Source organism: Paroedura picta, chromosome 6, assembly GCF_049243985.1.
Source record: "Paroedura picta isolate Pp20150507F chromosome 6, Ppicta_v3.0, whole genome shotgun sequence".
Taxonomy (NCBI): domain Eukaryota; kingdom Metazoa; phylum Chordata; class Lepidosauria; order Squamata; family Gekkonidae; genus Paroedura; species Paroedura picta.
The window spans coordinates 127,436,477-127,458,343 of NC_135374.1; positions in this window are offsets into that span (position 1 = coordinate 127,436,477).

Genomic DNA, 21,867 nt, shown 5'->3' on the forward strand with positions numbered 1-21,867 from the left:
TGTCTCCTGCTCCCAGCCTGCTTGTGCCCAAGCATAGGTGTGAACTCCCTTGCTCACTGCCAAGGCCCTCAAAGGCTTGGGAGGGGGGCTGGATTTTCAAGGGTTCAAGTGGCACCTGAGGATCTCCTGATATGGGAGTGATCTCCAGAGAACCAAGATCAGTTCCCCTGCAGAAAACAGCTGCTTTGGAAGGGAGAGCCGCCCTAGGGTACTATATCCTGCTGCAGTCCTTCCCCTCTGCAAACCCTGCTCTCCCCAGGCTACAGCCCACAGATCTCTGGGAATTGTGCTGTCCCCAGAATAGGCAAACTCAGAGCGGGCGCAAAAAAAAATCAGTAGTTTCTTTTGGGAGAGAACTAACGGCACCCAGGTCTATGCCACAACCACTGCTGCTGAAGAGGATGAAGTTGACCAGTTCTATGAAGCCCTACAACACCTTCTAGAAGCAACGCCAGAAATGATGTGCTTATCACCATGGGGGATTGGAATGCTAAAGTAGGAAGCCAAAAGATAACCGGGATAACAGGCAAGTTTGGCCTTGGAGTACAAAATGGAGCAGGGCACAGGCTGGTAGAATTTTGTCAAGAGAATACAATGGTCATAGCAAACACTCTTTTCCAACAACCCAAGAGACGACTCTACACGTGGACATCACCAGACGGTCAACACAGAAATCAGATTGACTATATGCTCTGCGCCAAAGATGGAGAAGTTCTATACAGTCAGTAAAAACAAGGCCAAGAGCTGATTGTGGTTCAGATCATCAGCTTCTTGTTGCAAAATTTAGGCTTAAATTGAAGCAAGTAGGGGAAAGCACTAGTCCATTTAAGTTTGCACCCACTGCTTCAATGACTCCATCCAGCCACCTCATTCTCTGTCGTCCCCTTCTTCTTTTGACCTCAATCGCTCCCAGCATTAGGCTCTTCTCCAGGGAGTCCTTCCTTCTCATGAGGTGGCCAAAGTACTTGAGTTTCACCTTCAGGATCTGGCCTTCTAAGGAGCAGTCAGGGCTGATCTCCTCTAGGACTGACCGGTTTGTTCGCCTTGCAGTCCAAGGGACTCGCAAGAGTCTTCTCCAGCACCAGAGTTCAAAAGCCTCAATTCTTTGACGCTCGGCCTTCCTTATGGTCCAACTTTCGCAGCCATACATTGCAACTGGGAATACCGTAGCCTTGACTAAGCGCACTTTTGTTGGCAGGGTGATGTCTCTGCTTTTTAGGATGCTGTCTAGATTTGCCATAGCTTTCCTCCCCAGGAGCAAGCGTCTTTTAATTTCTTTGCTGCAGTCCCCATCTGCAGTGATCTTGGAGCCCAGGAAAATAAAATCTGTCACTACCTCCATTTCTTCCCCATCTATTTGCTAGGAATTGAGAGGGCCGGATGCTATGATCTTCGTTTACTTGATGTTGAATTTCAAGCCAACTTTTGCACTCTCCTCCTTCACCTGAATCAACAGGCTCTTTAGTTCCTCTTCACTTTCTGCCATTAGAGTGGTATCATCTGCATATCTGTTGTTGATATTTCTTCCTGCAATCTTGATCCCAATTTGTGACTCCTCTAATCCCGCCTTTCTCATGATGCGCTCTGCATACAAGTTAAATAGGCAAGGCGACAGTATACAGCCTTGCCGAACTCCTTTCTCAATTTTGAACCAATCAGTGATTCCTTGTTCAGTTCTCACTGTTGCTTCTTGACCTGCATATAAGTTTTTCAAGAGACAAATAAGATGTTCTGGTATTCCCATCTCTTTAAGAAGTTGCCACAATTTGTTGTGCTCCACACAATCAAAGGCTTTAGCATAGTCAATGAAGCAGAAGTAGATGTTCTTCTGGAACTCCCTAGCTTTCTCCATGATCCTGCGTATGTTGGCAATTTGATCTCTAGTTCCTCTGCCTCTTTGAAATCCTGCCTGTACTGTATTGCTGGATCTTAGCTTTTAGGATTTTGAGCATAACTTTGCTAGCATGAGAAATGAGTGCAATGGTGCAGTAGTTTGAACATGCTTTAAGGAGTCTCAAAGTGGCTTATGATCACCTTCCCTTCCTCTCCCCACAACAGACACCCTGTGAGGGAGGTGAGGCTGAGAGAACTCTGACAGAACTGCTCTGTGAGAACAGCTATATCAGAGCTGTGACGAGCCCAAGGTCACCCAGCTGGCTGCTTGTGGAGGAGGAATGGGGACTCAAACCCAACTCTCCAGATTAGAAGCCACCACTCCTAATTACTACAACAATCTGGCTCTTGGTAAGTCAAATCTACCCCAGTGTGAACTTGTAAAGCCCTAACCAGGTTGTTAACTCATATGACTTAGCAATTCTAATGCAGCGTTCTAGGAACCCTGATTTCTGCAACCACAATAGGGATCCTGGTCACGACTGGTGGATCGGGTCCACAAGGGGTACTGATGGTCACTGGATGAAGAGTTCCTTGGCAAACCTCTTGTGCATATTGTGCATGCTAATATGGAACTTGAGTAACAGCTGTCTGGGATAATGGCAAGCACACCAACATTGTAAATTCATCAAGTTTAAAATAATAAAATAATGATAAAACTGCCTCGCTGAATGATCCGTTTTGCAAAAGCATGCGCGTTCTTGAGCACACACAAGTCCTCAGCATAGATCTCAGCAGCTGGGGCCACATTAATCGTATAGATTTCTGTCTAAACTGGATGATATTTCCAGCCCACATTGATGCTAATAAGGCGCTTGCTATCTGCTAGTAAACCTTCAATTTCAACTTTTTTTTAAGCTCTGAGCTTACTTCTTGGACTCATTAGAAATCTAAAATAAATGTTCTTATCCCATTGAGGCCTATTTAAAACGTATTGAGGAGTGGTTTGGAGTGGGCATGAATATTTAGCACACTTTCTAATTAATTTCAAACGATGTGGTGGGTTTGTTCTCCTTTTTTTGTTTTACTAATTTAATGGATGCTATGACTTGCCATTGATTCTAATCATTGATCATGAATTATTGCTATTGGAATACCGTTATTAAAACCTTTTAAAGTCCTGCGCTAAAATTCTAATTCAGCAATTAATTCAGAGCCTCTGAGACTCTTTTTTGTTGAAGAATCGTCCAAAGATGTGCTCAGTGCAGGTGTTCCTGAGGCCAGATTTTATTGTACCCTTTGCCATTAAGTCACAGTTGATGTACGGTGACCTCACAGGGTTTCAAGGCTCAAGACCAGGGGTAGTCAAACTGGGGCCCTCCAGATGACCATGGACTACCAGGGCTCATGGGAATTGTAGTCCATGGACATCTGGAGGGCCCCAGTTTGACTACCCCTGCTCAAGATGTTCCAAGGTGGTTTGCCATTTCCTGCCCCCACATCACATCCCTGCTACACCCTCCCTGGTGGTCTCCCATTCAAGCACTAACCAGGGCTGAACCTGCTTAGCTTCTGAGATCTGCTGAGACTGGTCTGCCCCAGGCTATCCTGGTTGGGGCAGACTTTTATTGTACAAATGTTACTAGCTGGATTAGTAAAGTGCAAGGTCATGCACTGTAACAACATTTCCAAACTTCCTCACACAGTTTCCCAGAATCCAAACTGGAGGCATCCTTTATTGTGGTACTTGAGAGGACCTGAAGGAGACAAACCCCAGACAGCTAGAATCGAGTCCAGGACTAACTCAGAGACTGAGAAGATGTTCAAGGAAGAAGCTTTCAAGGGCCAAAGCTCCCTCTGTCATATCTGATAAAGGGTCTGACCAACGTGGTATTGTAGCAAAATGGACAGCGAAGAGTTAATTGGAACATGATTAGGAGGGGAGGGAAACTCCACCCCCTGAATTTGTTCTTTTTCCTTAGCTTTCAGTTCCTATGTTGGCTGGAGTTGGATTTCAGTAAAGAACTCGTGTTCTGCAGCTCATAGATCTATACGTATATTCCACTACCCCCCCCCCCTGATATTCCAAAAGGTATACATTGCAAACATTTGCAGTTTTGATGTGATGCCTCTGTCGATACAGCCCAAGACTGCAGACACATTGGCCCTGCATTGAGCACGGGGGCTGGACTAGGTGGCCTGTATGGCCCCTCCAACTCTGTGATTCTACCGACCACTGTCTTTCCCATCCAGTATGCCTGATCCTCATTTTTGGGATCCCGATGTGGAACTCTGCAATTCTTACTGAATTGCATCTTGTTCCCATTTGCCCACTTTCCCAGCGTGTTCAGATCTCCTTGAACTCTGGCTTTATCTTCTGGGGTGTCCGCTACTCCTCCCCGTTTGGTGTTATCTGCAAATTTAATGAAGAGGCTCCCTACCCTTCCACCTTGCTTTGTGTTTTGGCCTACATGCTCTCAGTTGCCAGCAATGCCGGGCTGTGCACACTAGCAATTAATTAAAAGCACTCTGCCAACTTTTCTGGATACTGCAGACTCGTACTGTGGATCCTAGCACACAATAGCCGTCATTTTGTTGGTCTCTAAGGTGGCCCTGGGCTCGACTCTAGCATGGTACTGCATTAGATACCTCATCAGTATGTTATGTTAATACAGTCCACACTCCAAAGCAGCCAGTTCAGTGACCTTGGGCCAGTCACAGTTCCCTCAGAGCTCTCTCAACCCCACCTACCTGACAAGGTGTCTGTTGTGAAGAGAGGAAGGTTAAGCAATTGTATGGCTCTCTCTCTCTCTCTCTCTCTCTTTGTCTCACTGAAACATCAGACATTCACTTGACAGGGAATAAACCACGATCAGGCATCCTAGACAGACTTTTTTGTGATCTTCAGCTGATACAGGTATCCAGCACTGAGGTATTTTAATAAGCAAGCATGCCGAGGATCAATGTTAGTAACTAACTAACATGACCAACAGATGCTGCCTGATGGGGTGCGGGGAAGAAACCAGCTAAACAACTGCAAACTCCAACAAAGGCCAAATTAGAACAAATGTTTGTCAAGCAAAAAGGGCAGCTTGTCATCAGATGGAAGGAATTTAATTAGAAGAGTCTCAGAGAGGCTGCGTCAAACGAGCCAAGTCTCAGTTTCTTCAGATAAGCTAATGAAGCTGACTGGACTTAGAAAAGAGACGCTGAACCAATAATAGTGTGAAGAGGAATCCAGAAAGATCTGCCAGAAGGAGCCCCAAGGAACAAAGAAAGCCGCATGGTTGATGCCACTCCAGATCAGAGCAGTGTGGCAGAACTGTGGCTTTACCTGCTGGCCAGTCTCCCCTTTGGACAACAGGGGCAAACGGATCACGACAGGCAGTAATCAGGGTCTGTTGCTTGGCTTCCTTAGGAGGTAATACATTTAAAGTGTGAATCCTTATCTAATATGAGTAGCCTGGACACTGCAGGTTAGACCTCACTTATCCGAGCAGGATGGGCCATGGTTCCTAGAATCATCTGTAACTGCCCCACGGGAGTGGTATAAATAAAACAGTAAGGGCCCTTAAGGTGGGCCCTGTCCGGGATGGGGAAGGGTGCCCATTGGCCCCTTTATCCCTGTAATCAAACCAGAAAAGCCTCTTATGGCGCAGAGTGGTAAGGCAGCAGAAATGTTGTCTGAAGCTGTCTGCCCATGAGGCTGGGAGTTCGATCCCAGCAGCCGGCTCAAGGTTGACTCAGCCTTCCATCCTTCCGAGGTCGGTAAAATGAGTACCCAGCTTGCTGGGGGGTAAACGGTAATGACTGGGGAAGGCACTGGCAAACCACCCCGTATTGATTCTGCCATGAAAACGCTGGAGGGCGTCACCCCAAGGGTCAGACATGACCCGGTGCTTGCACAGGGGGTACCTTTACCTTTACCTTTATTCTAATGCCCAATGAAGACACCAGAGATCATAAGGTAAAAAGACCTTTTAGAGTCAGCATGGAGTAGCGGTTGAGAGCAGTGGGTTTCAATCTTGTGAGCTGGCTTTGATTCCCCACTCTTCCACATGCAGCCAGCTGGGTGACCTTGGGCTAGTCACAGCCCTGATAATGCTGTTCTGACTGAGCAGTCATGTCAGCTCTTTTAGCCCACCTACTTCACACGGTGAGTTTTCTTCAGGGAGGAAGGGAAGGCCGTTTTAAGCCACTGAGATTCCCTCAGGTAGCGAAAGGGAGGGGATAAAAAGAAAATCTTCTTCTTCTTTGTTTGGATAGCGGTGGAACAGGCTAACTACCAGTTACAACCAAAAAAGGCAGGAGACCCATTTGCAGACAAGCGACAGCATTCATCATTTTGTACTGCATGACCGTTTTCCATTTGATCTCTTGTTGACCTCCTGCAAAGTCCCCCCTCCAATCCCCCCAAACCCTCTTTGAACTGTGATGGGAGGAACATCTCAGAGGTTACTGAAAGTTAACTTTCAAGGTCTGTTTATTCAACTTTGCAGATAAGAAATTCTGCTAATTGGCAAGATGGCACCAGCTAACGGGGACTTCTTTCCTGAGGCCTAATTGTCTAATGTTATTGGCAAAACAACCATCAGCCAGAGAGTTCAAGGTTCACATGCAGTTCACACTTGCTGCTCAGGATCGAAATGACTTTGAATTAACAAAGAATATTGTCTTCTTATTAATAAAATCTGTGTCTCAAGGCTCTAAGGCCCTCAAGCTTAAATCCCATCCTCACTTTTATGGAGCAAACTGTTTGATGTAAGGCAAATAAATACATTGCAATGACAGAACAATATATTTAAAGCAAAATTGGAAGGCTATAATCTTGCCTCCCAGTGTAGCATGAATTACACGGTGCCCTGGATGATGACTTTCACATTGGTTTTCTGTTCCGAGGTCAATGCTTTTGGGAATCACGGTCTTCCCCTCTTGCAAGGTGATGTGATGAAGTTACTTCCAGCACACATTGGAAGTGATGTCATCACATGGCTAGCAACACACAGCGCTCTAGTATTTGGTCCAAAACTCCAAGGTAAAAGGGCATCGACCAGTAAGAGGAGTTTAGCGATGAGATGGGCTGCTTAAGGAGGTGGGGAGCTCCCCCTCATTGGTGGTCTTCAACCAGCGGCTGGACAGAGATTTCTCCTGGATGCTTTAGGCCAGGGGTAGTCAAACTGCGGCCCTCCAGATGTCCATGGACTACAATTCCCAGGAGCCCTTGCCAGCATTCGCCAGCGAATGCTGGCAAGGGCTCCTGGGAATTGTAGTCCATGGACATCTGGAGGGCCGCAGTTTGACTACCCCTGCTTTAGGCTGATCCTACCTTGAGCAGGGGGTGGGACTAGAGGGTCTGTCTGGCCCCTTCCTACTCTAGGATTCTAGTTCAACTGTAGAATGGGCTGCCTGAGGAGGTAGGGAGCCCTCCCTCAGTGGAGGCCTTGAAGCAGTGACTCGATAGATCCTTCTCCTGGATGCCTGAGTCTGAACCTGCATTGAGCAGGCGGTGGGACTAGATGGCCTGCCTGGCCCCTTCTAACTCTGTGGTCTTATGATAGAGGTTTTGCCCACATACCAATGTACCATGGTGATGAAATGACATCACATTCAGTGCACGTCAGAAGTGATGTTACTGCCTTCCGAATGACATTTATTCAGTTCCAGCTTGGCCTCCTTGCTGGTTGGCTTGAGAGCCAGTGAGAGTCTCCAGGAGATATATCCGGGCACAGATGGAACCAGATACGACAGGACTTAACGAGCCCCCCAATGACTTGCAAACTGCGTTGAAACGCTTTGATGGCTTCGTTCTACATCACCTTGCTTGGTGCAGAAGTTTCTGGAGCTCCCAGAATTCCACAGTAGGAATGTGCAAACTGAGGGAGCAGGCTGTGTCAACAGGGGTTTCTTGCTTAACAATCTCCAACCATTCAGGTGATCAGAATAACAAAGGATGCCCCAGCCAGAGAATTCCACCCTCCCCAAAGAAAACGGTGTGATTTTCTACCTGCTTGCAGACACTTCGAAAAGGAAACCTACCCAATTAAAGAAGAAGAGAGTGTAACGGAAATAAGAGAAAAGATCTATGACCAAGGCAGCAATTGTGAGATAAATAAAAGTAGATGGGAAGCTACTTACTTGGAAGTGAAGGTGAGGAGGGGGGGGGGGGAAATGGGCAGTTTTCACAGTCTTAATTAGAAGTACTATATTTACCATTGATGAGGAGGTCACATATCTTTGGTAAAAAGACTTTATTTTCTAATTGCATTTATTTCTAAAAAGAGAAAGGTGGTGAGGCAGGGCTTCTAGAAAACCGACCATTTAAAAACACAGAGATTTTATGTCCCTGCCATAATGCAAAACAGGTGTAATTATTTTGGAGCTTCTCTGCAGCATATCGAGCGCATGAAGGAGCATCGCTGAAATCGGTACAATAAATCCAAACAGAGACAGCATATACAAATCTGGAACTCTGGGGTCTCAAATTCAATTAAAATGTAGAAGCATGGTCATCAGGGTATCACACCATTACAGGTTCTTCATCTGACATGTTAACAATATTTTGAAACTGTTCTAATAGGAGCTCTGTTAATTGCTGTATAATAGGTAGGATTTTTTAATTGTTCCTCTGCCAGCAAGATCTGATCCTGTTACTATTAGATTCCAGCCCTTTTTTGCTGGTGTAATAGCTACCGATTCTTTATTCATCTGCATTCATTTGGAGGTAGGAAATTGCCGTATTGTGTCTCTGTTGTGGATTGCTTAGAGGCACAGTCAGGATGTTGTGGTAGAAGTTGATGCATCTTGAGTTGAAGTTGCATGGCATCGAGGAATTTGAGGCACCAGGAAGGAGTCTGAGAGTCATCGAGGAATTCCAGGCACCAGGGAAGAGTCTGAGAGTCATAAGAAGTAGTGGGAGCCAACAATGGAGAGGTTGCTCTGAGACTGAGTTGTGACCAGAAGAGCTGGGAACAGGTGACCTGTGACAACACTGGCTGGAAACCACAAGGCGAAGCAAATAATCTTTCTGCTTAGTTTGGACATTTTGAATTTTAGAAATTGGGAACTTTGATAAGGTAGATGATAATGTGCACCCTGTTCTGCATTGCTCCCTTGCAAGGAAAGGTGGAGGGAGTTGGGGATGCTTGGAGAAGAGGAGAGAAGGCGCAGGGTGATAGGACAGCTGTGTTCAATGACATGAAAGATAGGCATATTGAAGAGGGGGCCAATTTGTTTACTTCAGTTTTGGAGACAAGGACTAGGAGCAATGAGTTCAAGTTACGGGAAAGGAGGTGCCACTTAAATATCAGAAAGCATTTTCTTATGGTGAGTACTGTCTGTAGATGGAATATGCTGCCTTGAAAGTGGAAGTTTTCTAGGAGGAGACTGGATGAGCACCTGTCAGGAGGGTGTGTTTTTTAAGTCCCTGAGAAGAAGAAGAAGAAGAAGAAGAAGAAGAAGAAGAAGAAGAAGAAGAAGAAGAAGAAGAAGAAGAAGAAGAAGAAGAAGGCTCAAAGGAGCTTACAGTCGCCTTCCCATTCCTCTCCCCACAACAGACACCCTGTGAGGTGGGTGAGGCTGAGAGAGCCCTGATATTCCTGCTCGGTCAGAACAGTTTTGTCAGTTCCATGGGGAGCCCAAGGTCACCCAGCTGGTTGCATGTGGAGGAGTGCAGAATCAAACCCGGCGTGCCAGATTAGAAGTCCACACTCCTAACCACTACACCAAACTGGCTCTCAACCTGGGGGGGGGGGTGAACTGGGTGGTGTCTCTTCCAGCTCTGCGTGTGATTCTGAAACAAAGTGCCGAATCAACTTCTTGCAATTTTTCTGGCTCTAATGAAGAATGTATTTTTATTGGATGTTTTGTTACCCTCAAAGGGTCTACATTTAATTCTTTATCAATAAATATAAAGGAGAAATTAGTATCCACTAATGCTGCAAGAGTTCCACGTTGTCTTCTGGGTTTGTAGTTGGTCAGGGGGGTTGTAGTTCTTATCATCTTAGTTTTAAACATTCCAAGTTTTATCCTGTAACGTAAAAATGTTTTAACCCTTCAGTTGTGGCACACCATTAAAGGTTGGTAATTATGCTGGGATATTATGCCCTATGGCGGGGTGGCCAAACCATGACTTTCCAGATGTCCATGGATTACAATTCCCACGAGTCCATGCCAGCAGCTGCTGGCATGGCAGGGGGCTCCTGGGAATTGTAGTCCATGGACATCTGGAGAGCCACAGTTTGGCCACCTCTGAAACACAACTATTTTTGGATTCTTGTTGATTTGTTTATTATGGGATTTATATTCCACCCTCTCTTTGGGACTCAGATATCTCTCAAAACCATGGGACGATTCCTATGGAATTAATTCAGTCATGGTTTCACTATCGTTCAATGCAAGAAGCTTCCATTTGTAGAACATAACCAGAGAATCCAGCTCCAGATCTTAATCCATGAAGATGTTAGAATGAAAACATAGTGGTTAAAAGTCTATTTCAAACCACCAGCCTTCTTTCCTGTTCACTTTGTCTTAAAGGAAGCTTGAAGTTTTTAAGTGTCTGATCAAGTTGAAGATGTCACGTTGACTTTAAAAGTATTGCATTCAAGGGTCACGTTCAACCCGTGTTCAAGACCTTATGCTGTTGTGGTGCAAGAATCTGAGAAGATAAATTAACAACAAAGTTTAACATGACCTTCTTGATGCTCGCTGCCGATTATTCCAATCTTGTGGTCGTAGCAACCTCCTCTTTCAAGGTTCTTTTTTAAATTTAATTTTGAAGAGGAACTCACCATATCAGATGCACAACCTCAATAATTCAGTACCAGTAAATAATCTGTCTAGATCTTGAAACTGAACTGCTGGTTTGCTTTTGGTTCTTTCCCACTCTTAATCTTAGTATCTAGTTGCAGGTGATGTTTCTCATAATCTTTTCCATCATTGTGGTGAAACTCTCTTAATTTTTAAAAAGATCCCAGTCCACTGAATTGTAAAATGAGCATGGTTATTTGCTAGCATTGATTTGGAACAGTGCTTTTGAAACTATTAGGAGAGTTTTGATTTTGGGGGGAAGGGGAGGAGAACCAGCGTGGCATAGTGGTTAAGAGCAGCGGCTTCTAATCTGGCAAGATGAGTTTGATTCCCCGCTCCTCCACAGATTAATAACTAAGTTGCCCAAACTCTTTCTGTTTTGGGAGGGTGGAGAAGAGCTGGTCATACGGATCTAAAACAGTTCCGCAGGGCCTGCAAAAGGAAGCTCTTCCGCCAGGCATTTGGTTGAGACCAGATAACCAGCAGCATCTACAGGGCTCCTTATCCCTCCCTCCCAGAAACCCATTAATGCGTTCTTCCTTCGACCTGTTTGCGTTGTTACAGCACGTTACCTCTGTTATAGTTGTTAATGTTAATATTATTATTGCTGTTACGAAAAACTAAGTTCCACGTATTGTTTTCTACATTTTATGTAAACTGCCCTGAGCCTCAGGGGAGGGCAGTATATCAAACAAACAAACAAACAAATAAATAAATAAACAAATAAACAAAATACAAGTAATCCTCTGGTTGTTTGATTGGTGGATTGGGACAGAAAGGCTAGTAGATTTAGATGTTATTTTAGCCTTAGGGCTGGTGGCACAGCTCTGTCTTGCAGATCCTGCGGAATTGATTAAGGTCTCATAGGGCCCTGATCTCGCTTGGCAGAGCATTCCACCAGGCTGGGGCCAGGGTCAAAAAGGTCCTGGTTCTAGCCGGGACCAGCTTAATCTCCTTGGGCATTGTGATCCTGAACACATTTTGCTCACTGGATCTTAAAGCTGGTTGGGGTATATAGTGGGAACATCCATTTCACCTAGACTCCATGCTATACCATAGAGTTCATACCACACAGAAGGAGTGTCAAGTCACGCCTATCAACTGGTATGGAAAAGAGGGAACTTATCAGCGTCAGGGGAAGCCTAAGCTAGCATCAGTGGTGACATAATCACTATACATTATAAAGTTGAACTTGCGTGCAGCCAACTCACTCCCTGATTGGCCCTCCCTTGGGGTATGCCGTCAGTAGGCAGAGAGCACTCTGCCAATGAGGACCAATGGGGAGGTACTTGACCTCCCCAAGTCCCTCCACAGGCTCCACTTTCAGAATCTCCAGGTCTTTTCCTACACGGAGTTAGCAACTTTAGGCTCAGTCACTTCCAGCTTTTGAGGTCTACAAAAAAATTAAGAATGACAACATATGAAAACAAAATAGGTTCTTGTCATGTGTCTGTCATGTCTCAGCCTACATCTGTCCATGGTATGACCATGTGTCAGCCCAAGGACACCAGTCATGTGGCTGAGTAGAATGAGGAGCCGTAACCAGGCACCGGACAAGAAGCCATGAGCAGGAGGGAGCCACGGGGAGTGGTAAACCTATTGAGCCATGGCAGCAGAGGCAGAGACAAGACCCAAGTCATAGTCAAAGATGGAGAAGTACCAGCTGGCTGCTTAGTACCAATAAAGGCTACAGGATGTTGTCCTTGTTCTCCAGCCCTGCTTATTTGAGGCTGAGGCACTGAGTGCTCCGTCTGGGAGCAACAAGTAAGGCTGCTGCCATATCCACATCTGTGCACTCTGAATCCTGCCCAGCTTTCCAGCCTGAAATATCTCTGTATTGCTTCATCATCCTGTTGAACCTCTGTCTGCCTGAATGAACTTTGGACTGCTTCAAGACTTCCTTGAACTCCCACTTGCTCTGATTTTTTTTTTTTATAGAAAGTTTTTATTTTATTTTCCAGAGTTGAAAACAGTGAGATACATGCAATCTACATTGTTAATACAGAAAAGGAGAGCTATACTCTTCATTTGATACACTTGGTTCCCCATTTTTAATCCCTTTTGTAAATAGTTCAGGTAAGGGCCCCATTATTCTTGAAAGGCCTCTTAGTGTCAGTTTGGCTATCTTGGTAAGATCAGCTAGTTTATTCACCCAGTCTTCTGTCGAGGGTAGTTCTTACGTTTTCCATTTCTTGGCCAATTCTAGTTTTGTTGCCGTCGTCGCATAGTAGAAGAAGCTCTGTATGTGGGTTAGGAAGCACTGTGGAAAAACATTTTGGTTCCCTGTTTCAATCTTACAAACCCTCTTCTCTCCATTTAAGATTATAGACTGGCTACAATATTATGGACTTTTACCCAAAGCTTATAGACTTTTTATAGACTTTTTCACGTTTGCACCACATTTAAAAAGAGAAGTCTACTTTGTTACCATCATTTCAACATTTGTTTGCATAGTTTCTGATAGTTTTAACAATCATAAACAGTTTATACTTAACATAGTCCTAGAGCCCTCCACATTTTCACTAGAAAAAGGGAAAAAGGAGAAAAAAAATAAGCCTACTTAGTTGTACGGAAAGAAGAGAAACAAATATATATAAGTATACATTGTTAATACCAGAAATAATAAAATGGAGTCTTCATTAATTAATAGAAAAGATTTTTCGTTAGTTATATATACACCTCCTCAGCTAGAAACCTTCTTTTAGTTATGCTTTAAATTTAGGCTGAAAGTCACTACATAGATATGCTAGATAATTCAAATTCAGCTATCATAGGAAATCTAAAACCCCACACTATAATGTAAGCCCATTCCATTAGGTGTCTCCTTTTAGTTATGCTTTGATTTTGGGCTGGTAGCCACTGCGAAATTAGGTTTAATAATACAAATTCAGCTTACTTAAAAGATCTTAGACCCCAGATTAACTTCTTAACTAGTTATATTGCCTATATGGCTACATAAAGGAGGTAAAAGAGGAAAGGAATTTCGACCACTGTGTTGCATTTCCATTCCCCAAGCTTCTTAGGGAGGTCTCATTTCGAGGCTTATTACGTCTTGTGGCTCCCGTTGACTAATGTTCTGTCCTATTGGTCTTTGGCTGGGAAAGTATAGTTGTAGTCTTTCCCTCGGAGTATACATCGATAAATCTTGAAGCAGTTGTACCTCCTGGACTCCAATATCAGTACAGATGTTTTTCCATGAAGCTCCTTTCAATCGATTACTTTCACCGCAGATCCATATGTCTTTCTTGTGTATTGTTGCTTTGGAGTGGCTGTATATCTTCTCAGGTAGGGTGTCCTTATCTGAGCTGCAAGACTCTGACATCCCCTTTTCCATCTCCATAATTTCAGATTCCTCTTCTGCTGGTAATTTTCCATCTTGTTTAGAGCTATCATCAGCCACTACTATTGGTTCATCATTCCTGTTAGAGACTTCTTCCTTAATGCCTTTAAACTCCATGAGCATATTTTTAAGTGAACCATTTAAAGATTCTTTCAGGTCTTGTGTTTGTTTGTCTAGAAGATATGCAAATTTTTTGAACGAAAACATGTTCCAGGTTTGGAATTTTGTTAGACTTAATCAATTATGCATATGTTGTTTCCAAAATATATTGCAATTTTGCAAATAGCCAGTAGAGGTCCTACAGAGTCCTAACGAAAGCAACAGTCTGTTTTTAATTAAAGGAATGTCTCTAAAGCTTAGTTCTCGCGAGATTCCACGGCTCTAATCTCTCTTATCTTTGGAGAAAAAAAACAGATATAATAAGAGCTGTTACTTATTAGTTTGAGTTGATTTAAGTCCTTCTTCTGCTTAGAAAAGAAAATTAGCCTGCCTCAAAATGAGGTGGCATCAAGCAGAGCCAGAAACGGGGGGAAAAGTAAAGACGGAGAAGCGGAAAAGCACTTGCATCTCTGCGTTGATTAATGACTCAATATCTTGGAGTTTGGCAGCTTCACCCCCTAAGTGGTAATAAATAGTCTTCCCGTCACTCTGGCTTGTTTGGATTAGCGAGAGCAACTCTCCACGCCGAGAGTTCATTCCAGGGAAGAAGGTGCCGAGGGAAACCCCACTCACTGTTTGCAGGCTCGATCTGATGTCTGCCAGATGTTTTCACTCCGGAGTTGTGGTGAGTCGAAGGTCTTGCTGGGAGGTATCCAATTAGCTTTGTAGATTAAAATAAGCTTTGTAGATTGCAGAGTTGAAAAAGGAAGAAAAGGAAAAAAGATTTTAAGATGGCGGACGGCGCTTGCTGGACCCTGTGCACACTGAGCTTACGTTCCAGTGGGAGATTAATTTCCCTGCGGAACAGAGAGGCCCCAGAGATTCACAAGGAATTCCTGAGAAGATTTATGGGTAGGTTGGCGTACCCAAAACCCGATTCTGTCAATCACAGCAGCGATTGACCCTCAGTGGAACAGGAGCTCGAAGTATTCGAGCTATCCAAGTGCCATGGCTCCGCCTTCTCCAGGACTTGCTCTGATTTTGAACTGCTACACGTAGCCTTCCAGCCTGCTGAGATCGTTCCCCAAACCCCACACTTCCATGAGTTGAGGAATTTCCCTACTCAGGGTCCACAACCTTTTGTCATGTCCCCATGCCAGTCTAGGTATTTGTCCAGGGCTGGAGGTGGTTTCCTCCTTTCCACCCCTCCCCTTCTTTCCTGTTTATGCTTTGCCTCACAGTGAAAGACAAATGGTATCTCTGTGTTCCCCTTTGAAATGTTAAACAACCCTTGCAGTGAGTAGGAGTGGAAGACCAGATGGGGAGATGACCCAGCCCCACTGGCACCAGTATTCGCACCTCTGAGTTCAAACTCTTTCTCTTGAGAACCCTGTTTCCTGCCTGGATCTTAGGGGCGGGAGCCAAAACCTATACATAGTCCTGTGGGTCCTTCCTTCAAACTGTCTTTGTCAATTTTCTTGCTGTGATGGACCTCCATTGAAGCCTGTTCCTCTATGTTCTTTCCAATAAACCAATTTTGATCAGGTCCCCAATGTTCTGGGACTTTGTTCTGTTGGATCAGAAGGTAAACTTCTGGGTGAGCTTTCCATGTTTCTGCCAACTATTCCAGATAGATTTAAAATTGAACATTTTCAGTCATAACAGAGCAGGAGAAATTGCTGCTGGATTGGGCCCACTATCTTTAACTTAATGCTGCAGGCTGGTGGTGGTGGGGGGGGGGGGTGTTTACCCATCTAGAGCCAGATTCTCCATTCTCTACAATTAAAGGTAAAGGTAAAGGTATCCCCTGTGCAAGCACCGAGTCATGTCTGACCCTTGGGGTGACGCCCTCTAGCGTTTTCATGGCAGACTCAATACAGGGTGGTTTGCCAGTGCCTTCCCCAGTCATGACCGTTTACCCCCCAGCAAGCTGGGTACTCATTTTACCGACCTCGGAAGGATGGAAGGCTGAGTCAACCTTGAGCCGGCTGCTGGGATTGAACTCCCAGCCTTATGGGCAAAGCTTTCAGACGGCTGCCTTACCACTCTGCGCCACAAGAGGCTCTTCTCTACAATTACCACTTTGCATTTTAATATGGGCAAAGAAAAAAATATCCATGGAAATTTGCAGTTCACTTAATTGTTAGCTTGCATTTTCTGTTATTTACAGCAGTGGTCCCCAACCTTTTTCGGGCTGGGGACCAGGGGGGGGAGAGGGAGGCCCGGGGACCAGGAGGGGGAGAGGGAGAGCAGCGCTCACCGGCAGGCACAAATGTGCAGGTGCGGAGCTGCCACAACTGCGTGTTTGTGCCCGCACCTCCCCCCTGGCTTGAGCAATTCGGCTGCTAAAGTGGACGATCGCTCCTGGCACAGATAGCGCTGCCCCACAGAGGGGGGGACGGAGGCGTGCCTGCTGGTGTGCCGGCGCCTCCCTCCCCCCTGCCACGGCCCGGTACCGAGGGCTCCGTGGCTCGGTACCGGGCCGTGGCCTGGGGGTTGGGGAACACGGATTTACAGCACTTATCATCTGTGGTTACTGATGTCTGCTGCCTTTTGCATTGCGCATGAAGGGCCAGAGTTTGCAATGAGACTTTCGGGTCCCCCCCACTTAATACTTCAATGAAATATACCTATAATTTCCCTTTTTAAAACTTTTATAAAAAAAATGAAAGTCAAACTAGACTCATGTAGCCTGTGATAAATTGCTATACTTTTCATTACTAAGGAATGTGTGCTATTTTCTCTGCTGTATATTTAGCTGGTTTTGGCTTTGAACTTTTGCACTTCAATCAAAGTGTAATTTTGAAGAGAATTGTTTCTTATCTTTTAAAGGAAGCTGAGCTAAGATTTCTTTTCCACTACTTAAAAAAAAGGGGGGAAAGCGCATCAAGCCCTCACTGCCCTTTGTGGGAAGCACTTGTCCCTCAATTGCCTTGGCATGGAAGAAAGCAGAGCCTCCAGTAATGTAACTAATGGAGAGATGCATATTTTGTAGGTTGCCATCAGATTTCCTGGAGAAAATGGTAATTTGGAAAGTGGACTGTGTGGCTTGCTGAGGTCCCACCCCCTGCCCAAGCCCTACCCTCTCCTGGTTCCACTTCCCAAAACTCCAGGATTTCCCAGTGCTGAACTGGGAACCATACCTGGTTTCAACTACCACGAGAGCAATGAAGCAATAAAGAAATGCACACGATACACTACATTGGCAACAATTAACAACACATCACATGACATCATGTTTTAATTTCTGAAGCCTCTGGATCCAAACGCCATCTTGAAAATGTGCTTGCTTATCCATTAAATTGGATCCACTGGTTGGATCCAGCCATGGCTTTTGTCCATCAAAGTTCCATAACCTCCCAACATAGACTTTTTGATGCTGAAAAGGGACCTCTTTCTCCCTTTACACCAGAAGAAAAGTTGGTCAGATCCAGCTTGGTACCTGGAAAGAGAGATGCTTTGTAAATTCTGCTCATTTATTTTTCTTCCCCCTTTCCTTGAGGTTGGAGTTCCAAATTATTCTTTTTCTGAAGTGGAACCAATGTTTTAGGAGGCCCTCATTGTTCTAGGGGTGGGGTGTTTTTAAAAAAGAAATTCAGACTCTATACTGAGCACAGTGTAAACGAAGAAATGAGTCCTAAGTGGGTCTACCCAGAACCTACACAGGTTTATCCATTCCTTCAGCTCTTTTGAATATTTCCTTTCCCTTTTCAAAATTATGATGTGCATGTGGACAATAATAAAATAATATGAAAGAACTATCTGAATGTGTCTGTTTTTTTTAAGGCTCCAACTAAGACTGCCAGGTTCTCCCCGGCCACTAGAGAAGTAAGGGTGGATTTCAGAACCATGATTTATGCTCTTGCCATGGAACCTGGTTCCTGTCACTTGCATGCCTTTGCCAGTTAATGATGCCTATATGCCCGGCAACCTCTTTGATCCTTGGGCTAGTTATTCTGCCTTAGATCTTAGGGGTGAATGCACTGGACCCATTCTTCCTGCCCCCACCCCCCTACACACACACACACACACACTGTTTTGTCCTGGGAATCGATATCTTCTCAGAAGCCTTGAGCACCAGAGACTGTTGATTAAATGATCAACAAGGACTCTTCATGCCCAAACCACTTGGTGCTGGCAGGGGCTGTGGCCAAAGGGTCGATAAGGGGGCGTTGGGTTTCAGTCTCCAGTCTTAGCAAAACCCTGCGAAGTCTAGATTGTTATTCCTTCAATAAAGAGTTTTCTTTAAAATTCTTTCAATAAAGAGGAAGAACGTTGCCCCCCTGGGGGGGGGTTGAAGTAGTCATCATCACCCTCCATCCCCAAATGCCCTTGTTCGGGTATTTTCCGCTGTGTTGGATATTTTTATAGTCTTTTAACGGGGGTTTTAATGGGGGATTTTAAAACTATTGTTACCCGCCACGAGCCTGTAGGGAGTGGCGGGAAATAAATCAAATATATCAAATAAATCAAATAAATCAAATAAATCAAATAATAGTAATAGTAATAGTAATAGTAATAGTAATAGTAATAGTAATAGTAATAGTAATAGTAATAGTAATAGTAATAGTAATAGTAATAGTAATAGTAATAGTAATAGTAATAATAATAAATGAAGCCTGCTTATTGGGAATAACTGGAGATTCTCACAGGGGGGCGGGGTAAGGTGGCCAGTTCCAAGATGGGAAACTCCTGTAGATTTGAGGGAGGACAGGGACCTCAACAGGGTACAAAGCCATGCAGTCCACCCTCCAAAACATCCATTTTCTCCTGGCAAGCTGACCTCTGTAGCTTGGAGACATGCTGTAATTCCAGGCAGCCAACAGTCCCACCTGGCAAAGTTCTGCCTGTTTGTTTATTTGTTTGTTTAGTGTAGCCTTTTTGGACTGTGCTAGAAAACATGTCTATCAATAAATAAAACGCCACACCTCAGAAATCTGGCTACAGTCATATTAATTTTGAGGCCTTTACTATATAGAAGTGAAATATGATCACATCAATATAGTTTCTTTGCCGTGTTTAGCTGGTTTTTCATACCTCACTTTTCACTACCTGAAGGAATTGCAAAGCGGCTTCCAAACCCCTTCCCCTTCCTCCCACCCTAACAGGCACCCTGTAAGTTAGGCGGCGCTGAGCGAACGGTTCTAGGAGAACAGGCCTAAGAAAACTGTGACTAGGCCAAGGTCACCTAGTTGGCTCCATGTAGAGGAATGAGGACTGAAACCTGGTTCTTCAGATTAGAGTCTGCTGCTCTTAACCACAACATCATGATCGCTCTCACTGTGCTTGTGTGCACTACACAGTGGGTTTGCGTGCATTAACGGAGGGTGGGGAGGGGGAGATACCAATGAACAAAAGTAGCTAAAAGTAAGGGTACAGACTAAACTGATGGGACTTGGGGGAAATTGTAGGTCTATAGTATTTTGCCGAAAAACAGTGGGTCAAACAGGGGATTATCTCTCTCGCACAAAAGCTCATGCTGAAATATATTTAGGTATTTGTTTAAGGTGTGTCTGGAATTCTGTGTGCTTTTGCTAAACTGGGCTAACCAGGCTACCCATCTGGAATTCTTTCTTCTACTTTGCCATCTTTAACCGCTCCTAGTGGAGCGGATAAAATAATTCGTTAAGGGCACCAAAGGTGGGCCCTGTCCGTGATGAGGAAGGGTGCCCATAGGCCCCTTCCCCCGGACTGACTAATCGGGAGGCGTGAAGCCTACCGATCTGCCCCCTTCCTCCTCACCCGCGGCCGCCCGCCATTACTTGCCTCGCCTCCACCTGGGCAAGTTGCCGCCTCGCCGACCCCAGCTCACCCGTGCCACCTCCGCCAGGGCAGGTCGCCGCCTCGCCTCCTTGCCGCGGCTGCCTCGCAACAACGCTCAACACGCCCCCAGGTCACTTGCGCTGCGGAGGGGCCGAGGAGCCACGCCGCACCATGCCCGCATCAGCCCCGCCGACTCTGAAGCCCACTAGCGCCCGCTGCATTAAGACTGCAGTGGGCTTATTCACCAGTAGGGAGATAATCCGAAGCAACGCCTCATTGTGACCGCCCATTTACTGATAGAAAGCTGAGGGTTTAAAAAAAACCTTTTTACATAAATTAATGCATTTTTGTAAAGATAGCTTACACCTGACATTAAATGAGCGTTAGAGGAACATACCCGGCCTAGAAGAAGTCCTGGGATTGGGGCCGGGGACCCCGTTAATAGAAGAACCCTCAAAGAACCATCCGTGTAAAGGTCCGTTCGCTCTGATCCATTTCACCCCTGCCCTCAAAGGCGAGTCTTCCAGGGATGTCCATTCCCACATGCAGCGAACCGTGACCTTTGTCCTCCACGGACAGGTCTTGAGAGAAAGGGCAAGACCGGCCCTTCCCTAGCATCTTGCGCCCCGTTTGCTGAATAAGGTTAATCCCAACTCCGGGCGTGTTTCCTTCGATTCTCTCCGCTTGCAGAACCCTGGCTCCCAGCTTGCCCGTCGGTAGACAGCCCTTGCTGTGCACACAGTGCAGCTGCACTCGGAAAGAAGGGCCATCTGTCAGCTCTGACAGGCCACATAAAAACGGGTAGGAAAACCCACATTCAAGTATTGATGTCTGTCATAACGAAATGCGCTTATCATAGACGGGCGCTTTTCTTCTCATGCCGTCATCCCATTGACTTTTTTTGTGATGTCCCTGAAACCTAATTAGGGAGCAACATGCTCGGAACTTGTTAGTGGCAGCAGACAGTCTTATGGTGATTTTACGCTAAGCCGGCGATGGCAAAAGCCAATCTTCGCTACATTTGGGATTCACCTTGGCCTGCACCCTGGCTAGGAGTCAGACCGGAGACCTTTTTAGTCACTTTCTCCTCCAGCGTCTGCAACCAGGCCGTGGAGCGGGTCCGGGCCTTGGGCCCAGTTAGCCCAGAAGGATCCTCTTTCTGGCCAGGGTAGAGATCAGTCCAACAGGGACTTGGCCAGACATACTTAAGGGATCCAAGAATGTCTACTGCTACCAGTTTCTCTCCGCATTCTCCCTGCCTGTGGGGCAGGTGAGGTCTGACCAAGATCAGCTCCTATGCTTCATGATAGACCATGTGCTTGGCATGCAGAAGGTCCTGGGTTAAATCTCTGGCATCTCCAGCTAAAGGACCAGGCAGGAGGTAATGTGACCAACTCCAGCATTAAGGCCCGAATCAGCTATAAGACAACCTCATGTGTGGACAAACATAGTAGACAAAAGGAAATACTTTTTTTTCTCAGCAAGTGATGAACATGTGGAATTTGCTGCCGCAGGATGCAGCAGTGGTCACAGGAATAAACACTTTAGGATGCTTTGGGCGGATCCTGCGTTGAGCAGGGGGTTGGACTGGATGGCCTGTATGGCCCCTTCCAACTCTATGATTCCATGATTCTACTTGTAAAGGGGAATTAGATAGATTCATGGAGGATGGGTCTTCCACTGTCTACTAGCCATGGAGTCTGGGGGGAACCTTCACATTCAGAGGCACTGAGCATTTGAATCCCAGAGCCAGGAGGCAACAGCAGGGGAGGCCTCAGTCTCCATGGCCTGTGGTTCCAGAGGAGCTGGCTGGCCCCTGTGTGGAACAGGATGCCAGACTAGAGGAACTGTTGTTCTAATCCAGCAGGTATCTTCTTATATTCTTATCAAGGGAACACATGCCCTTCCAGAGAAACTGGTTGGCCCCTGTGTGGACAGGAAACAGGATCAGATGGAACACTGGCCTGATCTTCATAGAATCATAGAGTTGGAAGGGGCCATACAGGCCATCTAGTCCAACCCCCTGC